The following is a 17,916-nucleotide window of genomic DNA, read 5'->3' on the forward strand; positions in this document are numbered from 1 at the left end:
TCTCTCTCATTTCCCTGTGGTTTATCCCGCTGGTGGTACAAAGTTCTCTTCGTTACTTGCTGCTCTGGCATTTCAGCGACAAAATAATATCCTCGATTATGTAGACATCACAGCCCCTCTAAATATATTTTGGAAATGGAAGTCTCTTTCTCTCGTGCCCTTTTCGACGCCTGGTTCAAAGCCTTCCTCACTACCAACCTAGCGTCATCCGGATCTCCATACTGATTCTCGACTGAAAAAAGCACCGTCGACTTCTTGGTTTTAAGCATTCCTCGGTGGTAGTTTGCTTTCTGTCTCGAACAGTGCCACATCTCAAACATGTCCTCTTTCGTTCTCTTCATTATGTAAGAATAACCTTCATAGCGGCAACATGGCTTATATAGCGAATGGTCGTTGAAACTTCCATATCGGAACTACTCTGACAGAAATACACAAATCGCACGATATCAACTCTACAAGAGGTAGAGCGGTACTAAGGTAGTTGGTTCAGAGAGTCGGCTACTGCGGTACAGGAGGTCTATCGGGGCGCAGTTCGGCCGTTGCTAGAGAGCAGGTAGTTTAGAGTAATTACGACGGTCCGGGCGCAGGTAAGCTGTGACACAAAGGGACCAGGTAGTGGGCGCAGATTTCACAGATTTCTGGTTGGGTGCAAATTTCGCTGTGCGCAGTTTTCATGGATTCGTTCGAGCATCTCCAGTCTTCTTCATCAGCAGTTATTATAACGTAGAAAACCTCGGACGAGCCCTCGGCTCTTGTACTGGTAGGCTGAGCTACAGACATTGGACGGGGGGACTAGTGTACCTTCCTTCGACCCTTCTCTGGGCGCGAATTTTACTGGGTGTAAGTTTCAGTAGGTTCAGCTTACGGCACTCCGTGCTGCAACTGAGTGAGTCTCTAATACCAAAACACGAAAAATCGAAAAAAGTTTGCAAATCAGACTTGATGTCTGATGGGATACCGCAATCACTGGTTATACAATGCTACTTATAATCCGTCTTGATTGCAAAAATGTTTATTCACATGACCGGCTTCGCCGGCCGGTGTGGCCGAGCGGTTCTAGGCGCTTCAGTCCGGAACAGCGCGACCGCTACGGTCGCAGGTTCGAATCCTGCCTCGGGCATGGATGTGTGTGATGTCCTTAGGTTAGTTAGGTTTAAGTAGTTCTAAGTTCTAGGGGACTAATGACCTCAGATGTTAAGTCCCATAGTGCTCAGAGCCATTTGAACCATGACCGACTTCGGTTCCTCTAGAACCATCTTCAGATCTGCAATTTCTGTTACAGGAGTAACCCGTCCACCCAAAGCAAACTTCACATGCCGTGAATGTTGCTGTGAGCGGACGGGTTACTCCTGTAACAGAAATTGCAGATCTGCAGATGGTTCTAGAGGAACCGAAACCGGTCATGTGAATAAACATTATTGCAATCAAGACGGATTATAAGTAGCATTGTAATCGAAAAAAGGGGTAAAAAACCAAATTCGTTTCTATGAGCAGAGTCGAAAGTCCTACTGATAACAAGAAAAAGAAAAAATGACAAAATACAGCTCTGCATCTTTTTGAACCGGCTAAAATATCAAGGAATAACTAATGAGACTAAATTCAGATTCAGTGACAATACTCAGCTCATCACGGACCGATGCACAAAAGTAACATGTTCATTATCAAAACCATTCAGACTTGACTGGAAACATGGCTCTGAAGATTTAAAAGTCATCTATAGAGGGGCAATATTACCTACATTCTCATAAGCTCTAGAGGAGCTTAACGCATTAGATGGCTTTGTGATTTATGTTTTATTTCGTTTTCTTTCTGACACATTCACAAAAATGACCGGATCTCCAATGACTACAATGGAAAGGCATAAAAAGCAAATTGCAAACACAGAACCATATCTCTTATACTTTGAAACGTCCCCTTAGAAAAATTATACATGACTGTGCTTAAACTGACACACAATATTTTTAGCGCAACGCAATCTGACTTTTAATAATCCCTACAAAAGAATGGCCCTGACTAACATTAACCTATACCTTTCACAAATCACTTACCTCACAAAAATCTTCGTTACTCGAACTACTGCAATACAGCGAGCGCCAATACTGCCAGCTAAATAAAAGATTCAAACTACTGAAGGCACTAACTACTGATAGGCATAGTTAGCAAATGAAAGATTTTGATAGAGAACAAACAATGTATTTACCTTAATAATGTTCAAAAGTCATAATATATATATCAGTTCATAACATCCATTCTTACAAATTTACTCTTTCTGATAGACACACGTCCAGATCATCCGCTCTCAAAAATCCGCCCTCTCACTTCCCCACATCCACCACTGCTGGCGGCTCACCTCTAACTGCGCAACGCTACGCGCTGTTAACAGACAACAGCCCAACACTACAATAGCGAATATTACAAGAATGCCACCCAGCCACAGACTGCACACAGCACAGTCAGTGATTTTCATACAGAGCGCTACATGGCGTTACCAATATAAAAACCTAAACAGCCTACTTACAACTTGACGAAGCATATTTTAAAATAAACACAACATACAGTATGGTCCATTCAAGTATATACCATCCCAGACCGCAGTATTTTGCGTATCTGGCTGACCTTACATCCAATAGTTAAAATAGTCCATGATTAGTAAGCAACGCTGATCAGCCGGCTGACTGAACGTGGTGCGATCGCAGCGCATTTCGTTCGCGCAGCTTCGCTAACAGTTTCCCCTTATCTCCGGAAGAGCTCCCAGATAACGTTCAGTAATTTACTTGCAGGCTGGGAGAGAAAGTGGCGCGCCGCGGCCTCCTCCCGGGACAAAGGGCGGCCGCCCTTGGGCAGCAGTTTCGCGTCAGTTCGCGCTTCCCGCCAGATACCGGGAAGTCCCAGATTCCAGGAACCCCAGTGCGCGACCCCTGGTGCCATGCCAGAGTGTGCTACAAAGGAAACGCCCTGACGATCGCAGCACGCCGCACATCGCCATTGTACAACATGGCAAACCTTATAACGGTTACTATCATCAATCTCCCACTTTAGTGCGATAATAATATCAATAACAACGTTGTTATTTGTCCTTAGACGATTTTGTACAACGACTTGGACGTCACTTCTAAAAAGGTACACAGTGTACAGGATGTGGACGGTATAAAGACAAGTCGCTAACCCTTTCAGACCTGAATTTTTTTTCTGGAGGAAGGAAAATTTTTCGTTATGTGGTAACGCTGTTAGGTGATTTTCTAACGATTTTGGAAGTAACATTTATTCAAAAATATGTACCCGTTTTCAAAACATACTTTGTACGCTTGGCTTCATATTGTGGATTAAAATAACTAATTACGAACTACTCTCTATTGTATTAAATAGTAAAATTAACTTTAAGTAATTACTGTGCAATAAACAATTACTGTATTCAATTACACACTGGAACATACCGAACCAAAGACATCTGCGTATTCTGTGGTCACGAGCCGCTGCGCACTGCTGCGCTGACATGCTGATATTTTCAAAGTGATGCCCAACAGCTGCCAGCACTTGCACGTGATGAAAAGGCTAAACATTCACATATGTGTACTTCAAGTATCCATTGGGAAAAAATACTTACGTTATAGCTAAGACACAGTAGAAGTTAATGTACACAATTGTAGCCACAGGGTGTGAAAGAATTAACGTGGTTTTCGAACGCGAACTTTTCATCGCGTCTTGTCCCTTGTACACAGGCTGTTACAAAAAGATACCGTCAAACTCCAAGGTCTCGTGAGGAATAAATTGAAGACAGGAATTGGAGTCTGAAAAACGTCATTTAAAGACGCAACAGAGCTTCAAAGTTATAGGTGGCGGAAACAGTCATCCATCGACGCAACAAAGTATCGCATTCATAGGAGACAAGTCCTGTCTACGCAACAGCTAGCTCCATCTCCTCCACTGGCGACCGTGACAATAAGTCGCGATAACTAAATAACAAACAACACTGCGAGACGTTCCACCTACGGTCCATACGCGTAGGAAGTGACGTTTGCTACTTACGGGGCGACGGGGCCTATAGCTTCGATCTTCTGTAGCGGTTTTGCATGACGTTTCCAGACTAGGATACCTATCCTCAGTTTATTCTTCAGGATACAATTTACAGACCCCGGCAGTTTGTGCCTATTGTTTTGTAATACCCCATATACAGTGAAGCGCCAAAGAAGCTGGTATACGCATGTGTATTCAAATACAGAGATACGTAAACAGGCAGAATACGGCGCTGTGGTTGGCGACGCCTAAATAAGGCAACAAGTGTCTGGCGCAGTTGTTAAATCGGTTACTGCTGTTACAATGACGGGTTATCAAGATTTAAAGTGAGTTTGAACGTGGTGTTATAGACGGCGCACGAGCGATGGAACACAGCATCTCCGAGGTAGCGATGAAGTGAGGATTTTCCATTACGACCATTTGACGAGTGTACAGTGAATATCAGGAATCCGGCAAAACATCAAATCTCCGACATCGCTGTGGCCGAAAAAGATCCTACAAGAACGGGACCAACGACGACTGAAGAGAATCGTTCAACGCGACAGACATGCAACCCTACCGAAAAATGTTGCAGATTTCAATGCTGGACCATCAAAAAGTGTCAGCGTGCAAACCATTAAACGAAACATCATTCATATGGGTTTTCGGAGCCGGAGACCCACTCGTGTATCCTTGATGACTGCACGACACAAAGTTTTATGCCTCACCTGGGCCTGTTAATACTGACATAGGACAGTTCATAACTGGAAAGGTGTTGCCTGGTCGGAAGAGTTTCGTTTCAAATTATATGGAGCAGATGGATGAGTACAGGTATGGAGACAACCTCACGAATCCATGGATCCTGCATGTCAGCAGGGGACTGTTCAAGCTGGTGGAGACTCTGTAATGGTGTGTAACGTCTGCAGTTGGAGTGATATGGGACCTCTGATACGTCTAGATACGACTCTAACAGGTGACACGGACGTAAGCATCTTGTCTGATCGCCTGTACCCGTTCGTGCTCATTGTACATTCCGAAGGACTTGGACAATTCCAACAGGAAACTATGACACCCCACACGCCCAGAATTGCTATAGAGTGGCTCCAGGAAGGCTCTTCTGTGTTTAAACACTTCCGCTGGCCGCCAAACTCCCCAGACATGAACATTATTGAGCATATCTGGGATGCCCTGCAATGTGCTGTTCAGAAGAGATCTCCACCCACTCGTACTCTCTTAGATTTATGGACAGCCCTGCAAGATTCATGGTGTCAGTTCCTTCCAGCATACTTCAGACATTAGTCGAGTCCATGCCACGTCATGTTGCGGCACTTCTGGGTGCTCGTGGGGGCCCTGCACCATATTAGGCAGGTGTCACACTTTCCTTGGTTCTTCAGTGTATATGGTGTCTCCTCTACGAGCCGTTGTCAGCATTTTCTCTGGTCTTTCAGCAGTTATTTGAAATTCAATTTTTGCGATGTGTAGATGGATATTGCTCATCAAATGTACCATGCGACACCGAATGTCAGTAGCAAACGTCGGTTTGTCTTTCGTTACAAACAGAATGACTTTTATGGGGCAATTTTATCTGCACAGTCGATAGACCGGTCCCTAATTAGTCTAGTGCACTATTCGTTTTATCGATGTTTACTAACAGGGACAAAAAAACGCGAAGAATAGCATTTAGTCCAGCAGCAACTGAGTAACGCTGCTGCATGCGCGGTAGTAGATAACGCAGGGCAGAACGGCACACGAGATGAGGCAAATCAGGCAACGACTGTTGCTGGAGTATTAGTTGTGATAGATAGAAATTTTTCCAGAGATCGTACGTAGGAACACTGAACATCAATACAAGAATCTGAATAGTGAAACTACCTAAATCAGGAAAGAGGCTGGATGAGTAAAATATTTTGATATCGGGAGTTCAAGAGGCACGTGTAACAGACTACAACACTATAGATTTCTGTAACTACAGACTCGTTAAAGACAAAGCACGCAGGAAAACAGGCAAAGCCCCTGAAAATGATCTCTGCTATCAACAAGCGTATCCTAAAATCAGTAACAGAAGTGAAATCGATAAACAACAGAGTGATGAAGATGAGGTTTGAATGTGCTGAAAAGTCCGTGCACAACAGTACACTGTCCCATTATATTCCAGAAAGCCGCATGCAAAAATACGATTTTTGAGGAGGTCATATATCGGCTTCTATTAGTCACAGAGATGAGGGGTCAGGTGTTTTGGATAACTCTTGGCCTAGCGACCATTTGTGTGCCTTTCGGAGGTACAGCCAAACTGTATCTTGCAGTGCAGGGTCAAAATCTGAGCACTTCACACTTCCTCAATCAAGGCAAATCACGCAAATGGTTGGTTATTTTGCATTATATGTGGTCTATGTTGAACCTTAGGCGGCTTGTAGAAGCACCATCTTCATGGGCAGTTCATGAGAAATCCGAGAAAAACAATGAGTTTTAGCTACGAAAAGTACCAGTTGAGGGGATGGCGACTTCTACAGGTTCAGTTCCTAGCATATCGTCGAAATTTTTACCATTTGTTCTTAAGATGATATTCTCGTGGAACTTTGAAATTTTTTACGTTATCGTTATCTGTTACCGAGGTCCAGTCGTTTACAGTTACCGCACGTACTGTAATGGAACTTCTCAAACCTCGTTTTTCGCGACATAAGTAGTTGACGCTATTACACAGGTTAAAGTAATGTCTCGTAATACATTATTAATATAACAAAAGTAATGACCCTCACGATACGTTGTTACTACACACACTGTAACCATTGCTATTATGAGATGTTAAATACAAATATGTCATTTTGGAAATAATTTCGACCATTTCGAAATTGCACACATATCTTGGGACGTAAAAATCGATGTACTCAAATATCTGTGAGCTGAGAGCTACGGTATCTTTGTTGATGAATTTTGTGTATCGGTACCCCTGTTGTCGAGTCGTGAGGCAGCTGCAGCTGTATGATGACATAGTTGACTATACTCTGGAAATCTAATGTTGTTATTTCACAATACGGATATGAAAGCAAAAAATCATTTCACTTGTAGGAAGCGAGATCACAATCAAGACAATCTGCCAAAAAAGAATCCTACGTCAGTGAGACAAAAGTTAAGTTAATCATATTGTTTTTAATTGCCTTTTGCTCATTAGTTATTATCACGCATATGGATGCATTGTTTATAAGTGCATAGTTTTGCCAGTCTTTTGTTGTTATAGCTATTATAGACCACAACAGAGCGAGGAGACGTGTTGAAGTATAACCGTGAAAAAAAACGTTTTTAGACGTTTTTACACCATGTTCCACAATTATCTAAATAACTAACGATATCATATGCCTCAAATTTTAAATATGCATTTTTTTTAGGCATTCATCTATGAATGCTATTTTCCCGTCCTCGAAAATCTGTATTATTTATCCAGAAACAACCAAAAATTCATGATTTTTAGGTACCAAAAGTACCACTTGTGGGGATGTCCAATTCTACAACTTCTGTCTATGGCAAAAGGTCGATGTTTTTACCGGATGTTCTTACGATGATGTTCTTGGGAAAACCTGATACAATTTCGACTCATTTGCCGTTACCGAGACCATAGGTTCAAAGACTTATGCACGTAATACACATAAAGTATGGACTTAATATCCGATATGAAGCTTCAATATAAATTTAACAGACGTAGTGAACACGTGGCAACGTTTCTGTAGTCATCGCAAGGGTCCTGACGTCACCAGACTAAATTTTTAATCAGTATTTCTCCATCAATAAAATTTTATATGACGCGTTATCTCTATATAATGGGCACTTCACGCTTGTATAAATATGCATAAAATGGTGCTGCATTAACAACAAAGGACTGACAATGGCCTTCACACACCTGAAAAAATTTAAAATGACTGCCAAAAATTATATAAATCTGGAAAGATAGCTCATTGAGTAAAATATTCCTAATACCTGTTGACTCTTTTGAGATACAAATCATAAGCAAGGAGTTTTCGACTAATCGCGATCGAGAAGGAAAGTATCCAGAAATAATGTAAAACAAACGATTTTGTGTTAACCTTATTAAGCGCGTTTATGTGTTGTTTATTTGTGTCAATGTATATAAATGTGTGAATGTATATAAATAAACTATCACAACTTCACAGACGTGTAGAATTTGATTAATGTATGAAGTACACCCTGCTGCAGCAGAGAAAAGAGGGGGGGGGGGGGGGGGGGGGGGAGCGCAAAAGTAGGCCTGTCGGAGCACAAAATTGCTAACAGATTCCTCTTTAAAAGACTCTAACAGAAAAGTGGGGAACGAGCTGCATCAGTTCTCATTTCGCCTTCTTCACCAAAAATTTTGGCATGCAAAATATCAGCTCTCTTTTAAAACATCCTTTTACCGGTGCCTCTTTGCAGTTAAGCCTTCTTACTCAGCATCTCTCCTTCACCTCCAGTGAAGGTGACAACAGCCATGGGATAACGATGCGCTTATATACAGATGGTGGTAGCATCACGTACACAACGTATAAAAGGGCAGCCTATTGGTGGAGCTGTCATTTGTACTTAGGTTACAGACCTGATTATGGCCAGACGTCGGGAATTAACAGCTGGTGAAGGCCGAATTGTAGTTGGAACTAAACGCATGGGACATCCCATTTCGGAAAACGTTTGGGGAATTCAGTATTCCGCGACCCACAGTGTCAAGAGTGTGCTGAGAATACCAAATTTCAAGCATTATTTCTTAATACGGACAACGCCGTGGGCGAAGGCCTTCACTTAACGACCGAGAACAGCGGCGTTTGAGCAGAGTAGTCAGTGATAAGAGACAAGCAATACTGCGTAAAATAACCGCCAGAAATCAATGTGGGACGTACTGCGAACGTATCCGTTGTGACAATGCGGCGAAATTTGGCGTTAATGTGCTGTGGCAGCAGACGATCAACACGAGTGCCTTTGCTACCAGCACGACATCGTCAAGAGCATCTCTCCTGGCCTCGTGACTCTAGACGACTCTAAAACCGTGGCCTCCTCAGATGAGTCCCGATTTCAGCTGATTAGAGCTAATGGCAGGGTTCGAGTGTAGGGCAGATCCCGCGAAGCCATGGATCCAAGCTGTAAAAAAAGCACTGTGCAAGCTAGTGGTGGCTCCATAATGGTGTGGGCTGTGTTTACATATTATGCACTGGGTCTCTGGTAGTGCTGAACCTATCATTCACTGGAAATGGTTATGTTCGGCTACTTGGAGACTATTTGCAGCCATTCACGGACCTCGTGTTCCCAAACAACGGCAGAATTTTCATGGGTGGCAATGTTCCATGTCAAAGGTCCACAACTGTCCGGGATTCGTTTGAAGAACATTTTGGACATTTCGAGCGAATGATCTGGCAACTCAGATCAGCCGACATGAATTCCACCGAACCATTATGGGACATAATCGAGAGGTCAGCTGGTTCACTAAATCAAACACCTGCAACACTTTCACAATTATGGACGGCCGTAGAGGCAGTGCAAAACTACACTAGACTTGTGGTATGTTTTTGGAGGGCGGCAGGCGGCAGGCGACTGTGAGTTACCATCCTGACAGCAATCACTTAGACTAGAAAATCTTCCACTTGACTACCAGCCCCATTCGTCCGCTAAATAGATTTTGCCCTTTAATTGTGTTTGTAGTTGATAGCCAGCATTAAAGGTTATCACATTTATCAGGATCTAAATGAACTTGAATGCTGATACCAATGTCTGCTCATGCTGATAACTTCCTGTCGTCTCACAAACACGATGTCTTGGTTGAAAAATCAGCATGAAATTGTACCGTTGAATATGGAGAACAGCGAGAGAGTGACTCGCCCGCCATGGCTCAATGTAATGTTTCTGCAGGGGACTGCCAACGACTTGTTGAGTCCATGGCACATCGAATTACTGCACTATGCCACATTTTTTCCCCTGTACCGATTTGTTTAAAAATGTTGGTCTAAAACGCGCTCGTCCAATACTTAAGCGTTGAGCTGCCCCCCCCCCCCCCCCCCCCCCCCGTCCATGCATATGTTCAAAATGGTTCAAATGGCTCTGAGCACTATGGGACTCAACTGCTGAGGTCATTAGTCCCCTAGAACTTAGAACTACTTAAACCTAACTAACCTAAGGACATCACAAACATCCATGCCCGAGGCAGGATTCGAACCTGCGACCGTAGCGGTCTTGCGGTTCCAGACTGCAGCGCCTTTAACCGCACGGCCACTTCGCCCGGCATGCATATGTATGGTCTCGATTTATCTCTCTCCTGCCTCTTTTGCTCCCAGTACTTCTATCTCCATTCATTTCACTTTCTCTTTTACTGCGAGTGCCTCTCGTTGACCATCAATATCTCCTCTCGTATTGGCTTCCACTTCACTTGTCTTCATCCATCTCTCTTTCTCTCTCACTGCCACTTTTCTCTTCCACCATCATTGTCTCCTCTCTCTTTCTCTCCCACCGGCATTGTCTCCTCTATCTTCCACCTTCACTGTGTCTCTGTTACACCCATTCAGCATGAAAAAGGGCACGTATGTCCGCAAACCAAATTTTTTCGAGAAGAAGACGGAATGAGGGTTGAGCCAACTGGTTCCCCACTTTCCAGAGTCTTTTAAAGAGGAATATATTCACCTTTTCTGTGCTCCAACAGGAGCGTTTTTCCACTTGCTCTCTTCTTTTCCCAATTTCAACAGAAGATGCGCCTTATATTACACGAATTCTACATGTTAGTAAAGTTTTTACAATTTATTCACATACCTTGAAAAATTTATATACTTTGATACATATAAACAACAAGTAAGTACTCGTAATATAAGGTTAACACAAAATCGTTTGCCTTACATGATTACTGGATAGTTGGCTTAGCAATCATTACTCACAGAAGACGCGCGCTTATGAATTGTATCTCAAAAGAGTGAAAAGGTTATTAGATACATTTTACTGGTTTTGCAGTCTTTCCAGTTTTACATTCTTTTAGGCAGACATTTAAGTTCTCTTCAGGCACGTTAAGTCCAGGTTTATCCCATTTTGTGTAACTATAGTACCACTTGCGGTATATTTTGTAAAGTGCCCAGAGGAGCATGTGAAATATAGGTCGCTCTGTTGTTCCACGAGACGCAGAAGACAGTAGATACCATACAGCGCGTCGTAAAGTTTTACTGGTGAAAAACTGACTAAAATCATAGTTTTTCTGCCTCAGAACCCTTGCAACGATTTTATAACCCTTGCCTTGTGATTTCTAAGTCCGTTAAGGCTACATTTAGGTCTGAGACAGTGTATTACGTGCAATTTTACGTGCAGATGTACGATGACTTAGAACCTATGGATCTCCGAAATGGATAATGATATCTAAAAAAAGTTTGAAGGCCACCCGAGAACATCACCTAAGTCATACGGTAAAAATTTCGACAATTTGCCATGAATAAACACTGTACATGTGGCCGTCACAACAAGTGATACTTTTCACACCTAAAGATCATGGTTCCTCGGGGTTTCCTCGGGAATCGCCCATGAACAAATGGTGCTTTTATAAGCATTCTCAGGCCCACTCTATACCACACCTAATGCAAAACGGCTGATTTGTTCAACTTGCCTGGGCTGGAGAAAATATATAATGTTTAAATTTTGACCTTGTATTGTAGGATAGCTACAGTGCACCCGTTCTTCTGAAATACTTACAAATGGTTGCTAGGTCAAGGGATATCGAAAGCACTTGACCCCTTATCTCTGTGATTAATAGAACTAAAGATATGACCCGTTGAAACATTGCATCTTAGCGCACGCTTTTTATAACGTAGTGGTACCATGCACTATCGTGCACTGACCAAATGCTGGAGACGAAAAATCTCTGCAGGAGGAGCTTGTGAAATACGGGTCGCTCAGTTGTTCCACTCGACGCAGAAGACAGTAGATATCTGCGCTAACGTTGATGCTGTGTTCCTCGATTTCTGGAGGGCGTTCGATTCAGTTCCGCACTGTCGTCTAATGAGCAAAGTACGAGCACACATAATATCAGACCACCGCTGTGATAGGACTGAAGATTTCTTAAAGCACAATACCACTCGTAAAGCGGAGATATTTTGAGACCTAAAAGTAACGCCGATCTTATCTCCGAGGAAGTATCATAGAAATATTACTATTCATGACGAATATAAATGAGCTCGTGGATAACGTTGGAAGGCGTATGAGGCTTTCTGTGGGTGATGCTGTTGTACGTTAAGGAGCCACAATGCTGGAAAACTGAAACACAATGCAAGAATACCTGAAGAGGGTCGATGCTTAGTGTAGCGGTTGGCACTTGAACCTCAATAGTAAAAGTAGCTTATTACTCATGAATAGGTGGATATGACTGTAATATTACACGATTGCAAAACAATCACTGGAAGCAGTAACATTACACACTGGAGGGAAGGACAGCAAACGATAGCGAAATCCATCGTTTCATTGCAGCAGGTCTAGATGCGTATATAAACAGGTGACGTTAGTCCAAAGCTTCACGTAGTAAATAATATTAGTGGATGTAGACCATACAGGAATCTAACATTAACATGTTAGACTCCTGTATGATCAAAATCCACCAATATTGTTTACTATGTGACATTTTGGATTAAAATCACCTGTTATATGACTGTGTAATAGTTGAAATGTAGATCTTCTGCAATAAAACGACGGATTCGTGATCGATTGTTACCCTTTTCTCCACAGTCTGTATTCAACGATCGCTGAGTACAACAGGATCAAATTGAGTCCAATGTAATCCATTAAATATCTAGCAATATGCGCGTGGGGCGATTCAGAGTAGAACGACCACTTAAAAGTAATAGCAGAAAAGACAGATTCAAGATTGAGATTCTTTTAAGGAATCCTCAGGGAGTGTAGCGCAACTACGAAGGAGATACCTTCCAGTCATGGAGCGATACCAGACAGGACTGATGGAGGCATCAGAAAAGATCCAAAGAAGAGCAGCGCGTATCGTCACAGTTCCGTTTAGTAAGAGCGAAAGCATTAACGAGATGCTCAAGCAACTCCAGTCGCAAACGCTGCAAAAGATGCGTTTTGCATCACGCTGAGATTCCCTATTATAATGCCGAGCGCGTACGGTCCTAGAACGGTTAGTCAGGAAATTGCTTCCTCTCACGTATGCCTCGCGGGAAGACCATGAAGGTAAAATTAGAGAGATTCCGGATCACACGCTGTCTCACAACAATAGTTCTTCCCACCATTCGCGGTTGTGACAGGGGAGTAGGAAAGTGACAGTGGTTTGCGAAGTACCCATCGCCACACATCATAAACTGGCTTGCGGGATATAGATGTAGATGAACAGTGATAAGTCGGTACAGTCAAAAACTCCTTTCTGACGCCTATCAAAGCTGTGCAACGATTTTACCTATTGAGCAGGAACAGGATTCAAATTTCCAGCCGGCCATCCAAATTTATATTTCGCTTCATTTCCCTAAATAATTTCAGAAAAAAGTGGCTAATTGTTTCTTTGAGAGTATTACGTCGGATTTCCTACCTCATTTTTGTCCAATTCGAGCTTGAGCTACGTGTTTAATTATACGGCCGCCGACGGGACGTTGCACCACAAGCTTTCCTTTTTCCTGTTCTGCGGGTACGTGTAACAAGATTAACGTGGTTCAGCCGACATAAAGAGTCGCCCATTGTGCTCCCTCGGCTTGCCGTCGGCTCGCGACAGACGCGCTGCACCTTTGCGAGCCGCTTTTTTTTAAGCAGAAACTGCCGCTCCAGGGCCCCGTTTCCTGACAGGCACAAAGCGGGCTTGCGTCAACACCTGCGTCAGCCTCCAGCTATCAGTACCTCTGACGTTATGCCTGAAACAAAAGACACGCTTCCTCCTGTGTGCACGCGCAGAGCACGATAACGAGCAAACGTCTTTTTTCGGAGGCAGATAACCCTGTAACCCATAGTTGACATTACCGTGTAAACATGGAGATCCTGGTGTCTACGGAAGTAGACAAATCAGAAGGCTGTAATCCCAAACGCGAAACAAAACAAGAAGATCGTAATATAGTTCTTCCTTTCATCCATCGCAGGAACGCCGAAATGGCAGATATTGTAATTGCGCAACAGAAAAGCAACTATAGTCGGCATTGGGAGCAGATGACATACTGCAAATTCTACAGATATTACGCGAAAGAACTTGCTCCACTTCTAGCAGAAGCTTATCGTAGTTCGCTGGACCGACGAAGGATACCCAGCGTCTCGTTGAAAGCGCCGGTCATCCCGTTTTGAAGAAGGGTCGTAGGACAGATGCACATAATTGTTGGCTTATACGTCAATCTGTTGTTGAATTACCGTGTACCTTGACTTCAGGAGGCATGTGACACCGTCCTGCTCTGCCGTTGAGTGAAAAATATTGGAGCTTACTACTGAACCAGACGTCCGCCCCATTAGCTGAATGGTCAGCCTCTCAGGGACTGGGTGTTGCTCTATCATCATTTCATCCCCATTGTCGACGCGCAAGTCATCCAATGTGGCGTCGCACTCAATAAGGCTAGCATTTGGCGGCCGAACTTCCGGCCTAGGAACTCCCAGCCACTGACGCCATGCGCTCATTTTCCTTACTGAATCAGATTCGCGTCTAGATTCAATACTTCCTTACACACAGACCTCATCCCGTCGCTACGAAATCGACAGATAAAATTATTTTGCGGAGTAGCCCAAGGAGGTATGATAGGATCGTTACTGTTTACAGTATATATAAATGATCTAGCACAGGGCTTCCCAACCTTTTCAGCTGGCGGACCCCTTCTTCAGTCGAATATCCATGCCGGACCCCTAGCCAGTCAAGAGCACAGTAGCTTTAAATTTCAGAGAGAAACCCATGGGAACTGAAAGCTTCTTAATGCAAGTGCCATGTTCCCAATGACCCCCCCCTCCCCCCAAAGTATCAATAGTCTTTGGTTTAGAGATGAATGAAAACAACTTGAAATTAACGATCCAGTTTGAATTCCCACTTTATCCAGACACTTACTAGTGGATGTACTCCCTTTGTTCAACACACTATAGATTGATTAAAATTACTTGGTAATTGAAATTTCACACGATGGAGCTGTCTTCCTCCAAACTGTTCGCTGTTGACAAGCTGCCGCTTATGGTCTGTTCACTTCCACTATATGGCTACTGTTGTGTAAGAAGCATGCATATTTCGTAACAGTCGTGAGTGTGTGTGTGTGTGTGTGTGTGTGTGTGTGTGTGTGTGTGTGTGTGTAAAGTCTTCCTTTGGTCGGCCTCCCTCCTCATTCATTTCAACTGGAAACTTCCCTTGTTGTGAAGCCGATGGAGAAACTGCACCCTTCTTCAATGATCCTGACTTCAGCCACCGATCCATGTTAGAAGTAATAAACTGGTCAAAAATCGACTTATGAAATAGGTAGTGCACTGACAAAGAAAGTTTAACATTTAATGATGCTTTAAGCCGCATACGTGCCAGCGAGCGCTGTGATTGGTCGACAAAGCTCGCTCCGCGCATGCGTAAAAGGTTTCAACGCATCTAGCACCGTGAGCCGGCACACAAACGACCCGCGTATTGTTGCTAAACAGTCGATCAGAGAAGTCGCATTCTCCGGGACTACTGTGTATAAGTTCTCACTTAGGAACCGCAAAGGCTGCTTGGGGATACGACCTGAAGTAAAAGTACACATGTTTTTCACCCCAAAAAAAAAAAAAATAGTTATGAATTTGATTTTCACATTTGTATTCAATAATTTTACTCATTACTTTACACTATTTGGTGAAAGGTGGCCGCGGACCCCATAGAAAGAGCCGGCGGACCCCTAAGGGGTCCGCGGACCACAGGTTGGGAAGCGCTGATCTAGTAGAATGCGGAAGCTCAATAATGCTGTTAGGAGATTATGCGGCTGTCTATAAGGAAGTAGCGACGCCAGAAGAGAGTAAAGATTTTCAAATTACCTACAGAGGACTGGTAAATGGTGCAGGATCTAGCAGTTGATCCTGAACGTCAATACATGTTACACACAAGAAGAAAAGAGATCCACCATTCTACTACTACATTATTCACGACAGATTTCTGGATCAGTTACTTACCGTAAAATATCTAACAGAAACTATCATAGCGACCTTAGGTGGAATGACAACATACACTGAAGCGACAGAGAAACTTGTATGGGCATGTGCATTCAAATACAGAAATATGTAAGCAGGTAGAAAACAGCGCTGCGGTCGGCAACGCCTATATAAGACAACAAGTGTCCGGCGCAGTTGCTAGATCGATTACTGCTGGTACAATGGCAGATTGTCAACATTTAAGTTAATGTGAACGTGGTGTTATAGTCGGCGCACGCACGAACGTTGGGACACAACATCTCCCAGATAGCGATGAAGTTGAGATTTTCCCGTACGACGATGTCACGAGTGTACCGTGAATATCAGGAATACGGTGAAACATCAAATCTCCGACATCACTGCGGCCACAAAAAGATTCTACAAGAACTTCCACCAACTTAACACAAGTGCAACCTTTCCTCAAATTGCTGCTGATTTCAGTGCTGGCCATTAACAATTATGAAACGTCCCCTGTGAACAATTTATACATGACTGTGCTTAAACTGACATACAATATTTTTAGCGCAACGCAATCTGACTTTCAGAAATCCCTACAAAAGAATGGACCTGACTAACATTAACCTATGCGTTTCACAAATCGCTTACCTCACAAAAATCTTGGTTACTCGAACTACTGCAATACAGCGAGCGCCACTACTGCCAGCTAAATAAAAGATTCAAACTATGGAAGGCACTAACTACTGATAGGGATAGTTAGCAAATGAAAGATATTAATAGAGAACAAACAATGTATTTACCTTAATAGTCATAATATATATAGCAGTTCATGACAAATTACAAAACTCCGCCATCTCTCTCCCCACATCCACCACTGCTGGCGGCTCACCTCCAACTGCGCAACGCTACGCGCTGTTCACATCCAGCTGCCGCTGCCCAACACTACAATGGCAGACAACAATGCAAACTAGACACAGACTGCACACAGCACAGCCAGTGATTTTTATACAGAGGTGGCGTTACCAATAAGAAAACCTAAACAGCCTACTTACATAGCCCCCATGCTCCCCACAAAAAAATTTTACAAATTGTTTTGGGCAGTGGCCAATAATGATTTGATAAAATTTTCCATAATGACAATAACAAAGAAATCAAATGCACACACTTATTGATACAATGTTGGTCAATAGCTAAAATTTTCTCACAGTCCATAAAGACAGTCATCATCATTCGTCACAGTAAAATTGCAGTGTTTTTCTCAAAGTCTGAGCAGTAAAAGAAAATGCACACAGAAGTAGTGGATTTCCATGAAGTCTTGAAGAAGTAGTGTTGACCTTCCAACGGAAAGACAGTGCTGACTCTCGACATGCAGACAGGTAATGCGCCACAACAGAGCAAACCCACAGCAGAGTCAGACGAAGTTTTGAAGAATATTGGTAGGTAGGTCATCACAGAGTAGACCCACTGTAGTCCTGGTAGAGATTACAGTATTGGTGGGCCACCAGGGGTGCAGACCCACTGTAGTCCTTGTAGAAATAATGGTATTGGTGGGCCATCAAAGATGCAGACCCACTGTAGTCCATGTAGAGACGGCCAGCAGCCACTTGTTGCGACTGTGCAGGTGCACAATCACCATCGAAGAGTCTTGCGGAGAATATAGCAAGTCCATAAACCACCACTTGTCCACTCACAAAAAGTTTGTTTGAAATGTCCTTAGAACCAGCAATGCTGTTATCCAGTCCCTTGCTGAATTATTAACACACGTGCAAACACTAACAGTCCCTACTTCTCACATATTGTCCATATACTATGACCAACAGAAACGTGTGCAGTGAAATGTAACTTACAAGGTACTTAATTTGATGA

The sequence above is a fragment of the Schistocerca serialis genome, chromosome 1 (genome assembly GCF_023864345.2).
Source record: "Schistocerca serialis cubense isolate TAMUIC-IGC-003099 chromosome 1, iqSchSeri2.2, whole genome shotgun sequence".
In the NCBI taxonomy this organism is placed as follows: Eukaryota; Metazoa; Arthropoda; class Insecta; order Orthoptera; family Acrididae; genus Schistocerca; species Schistocerca serialis.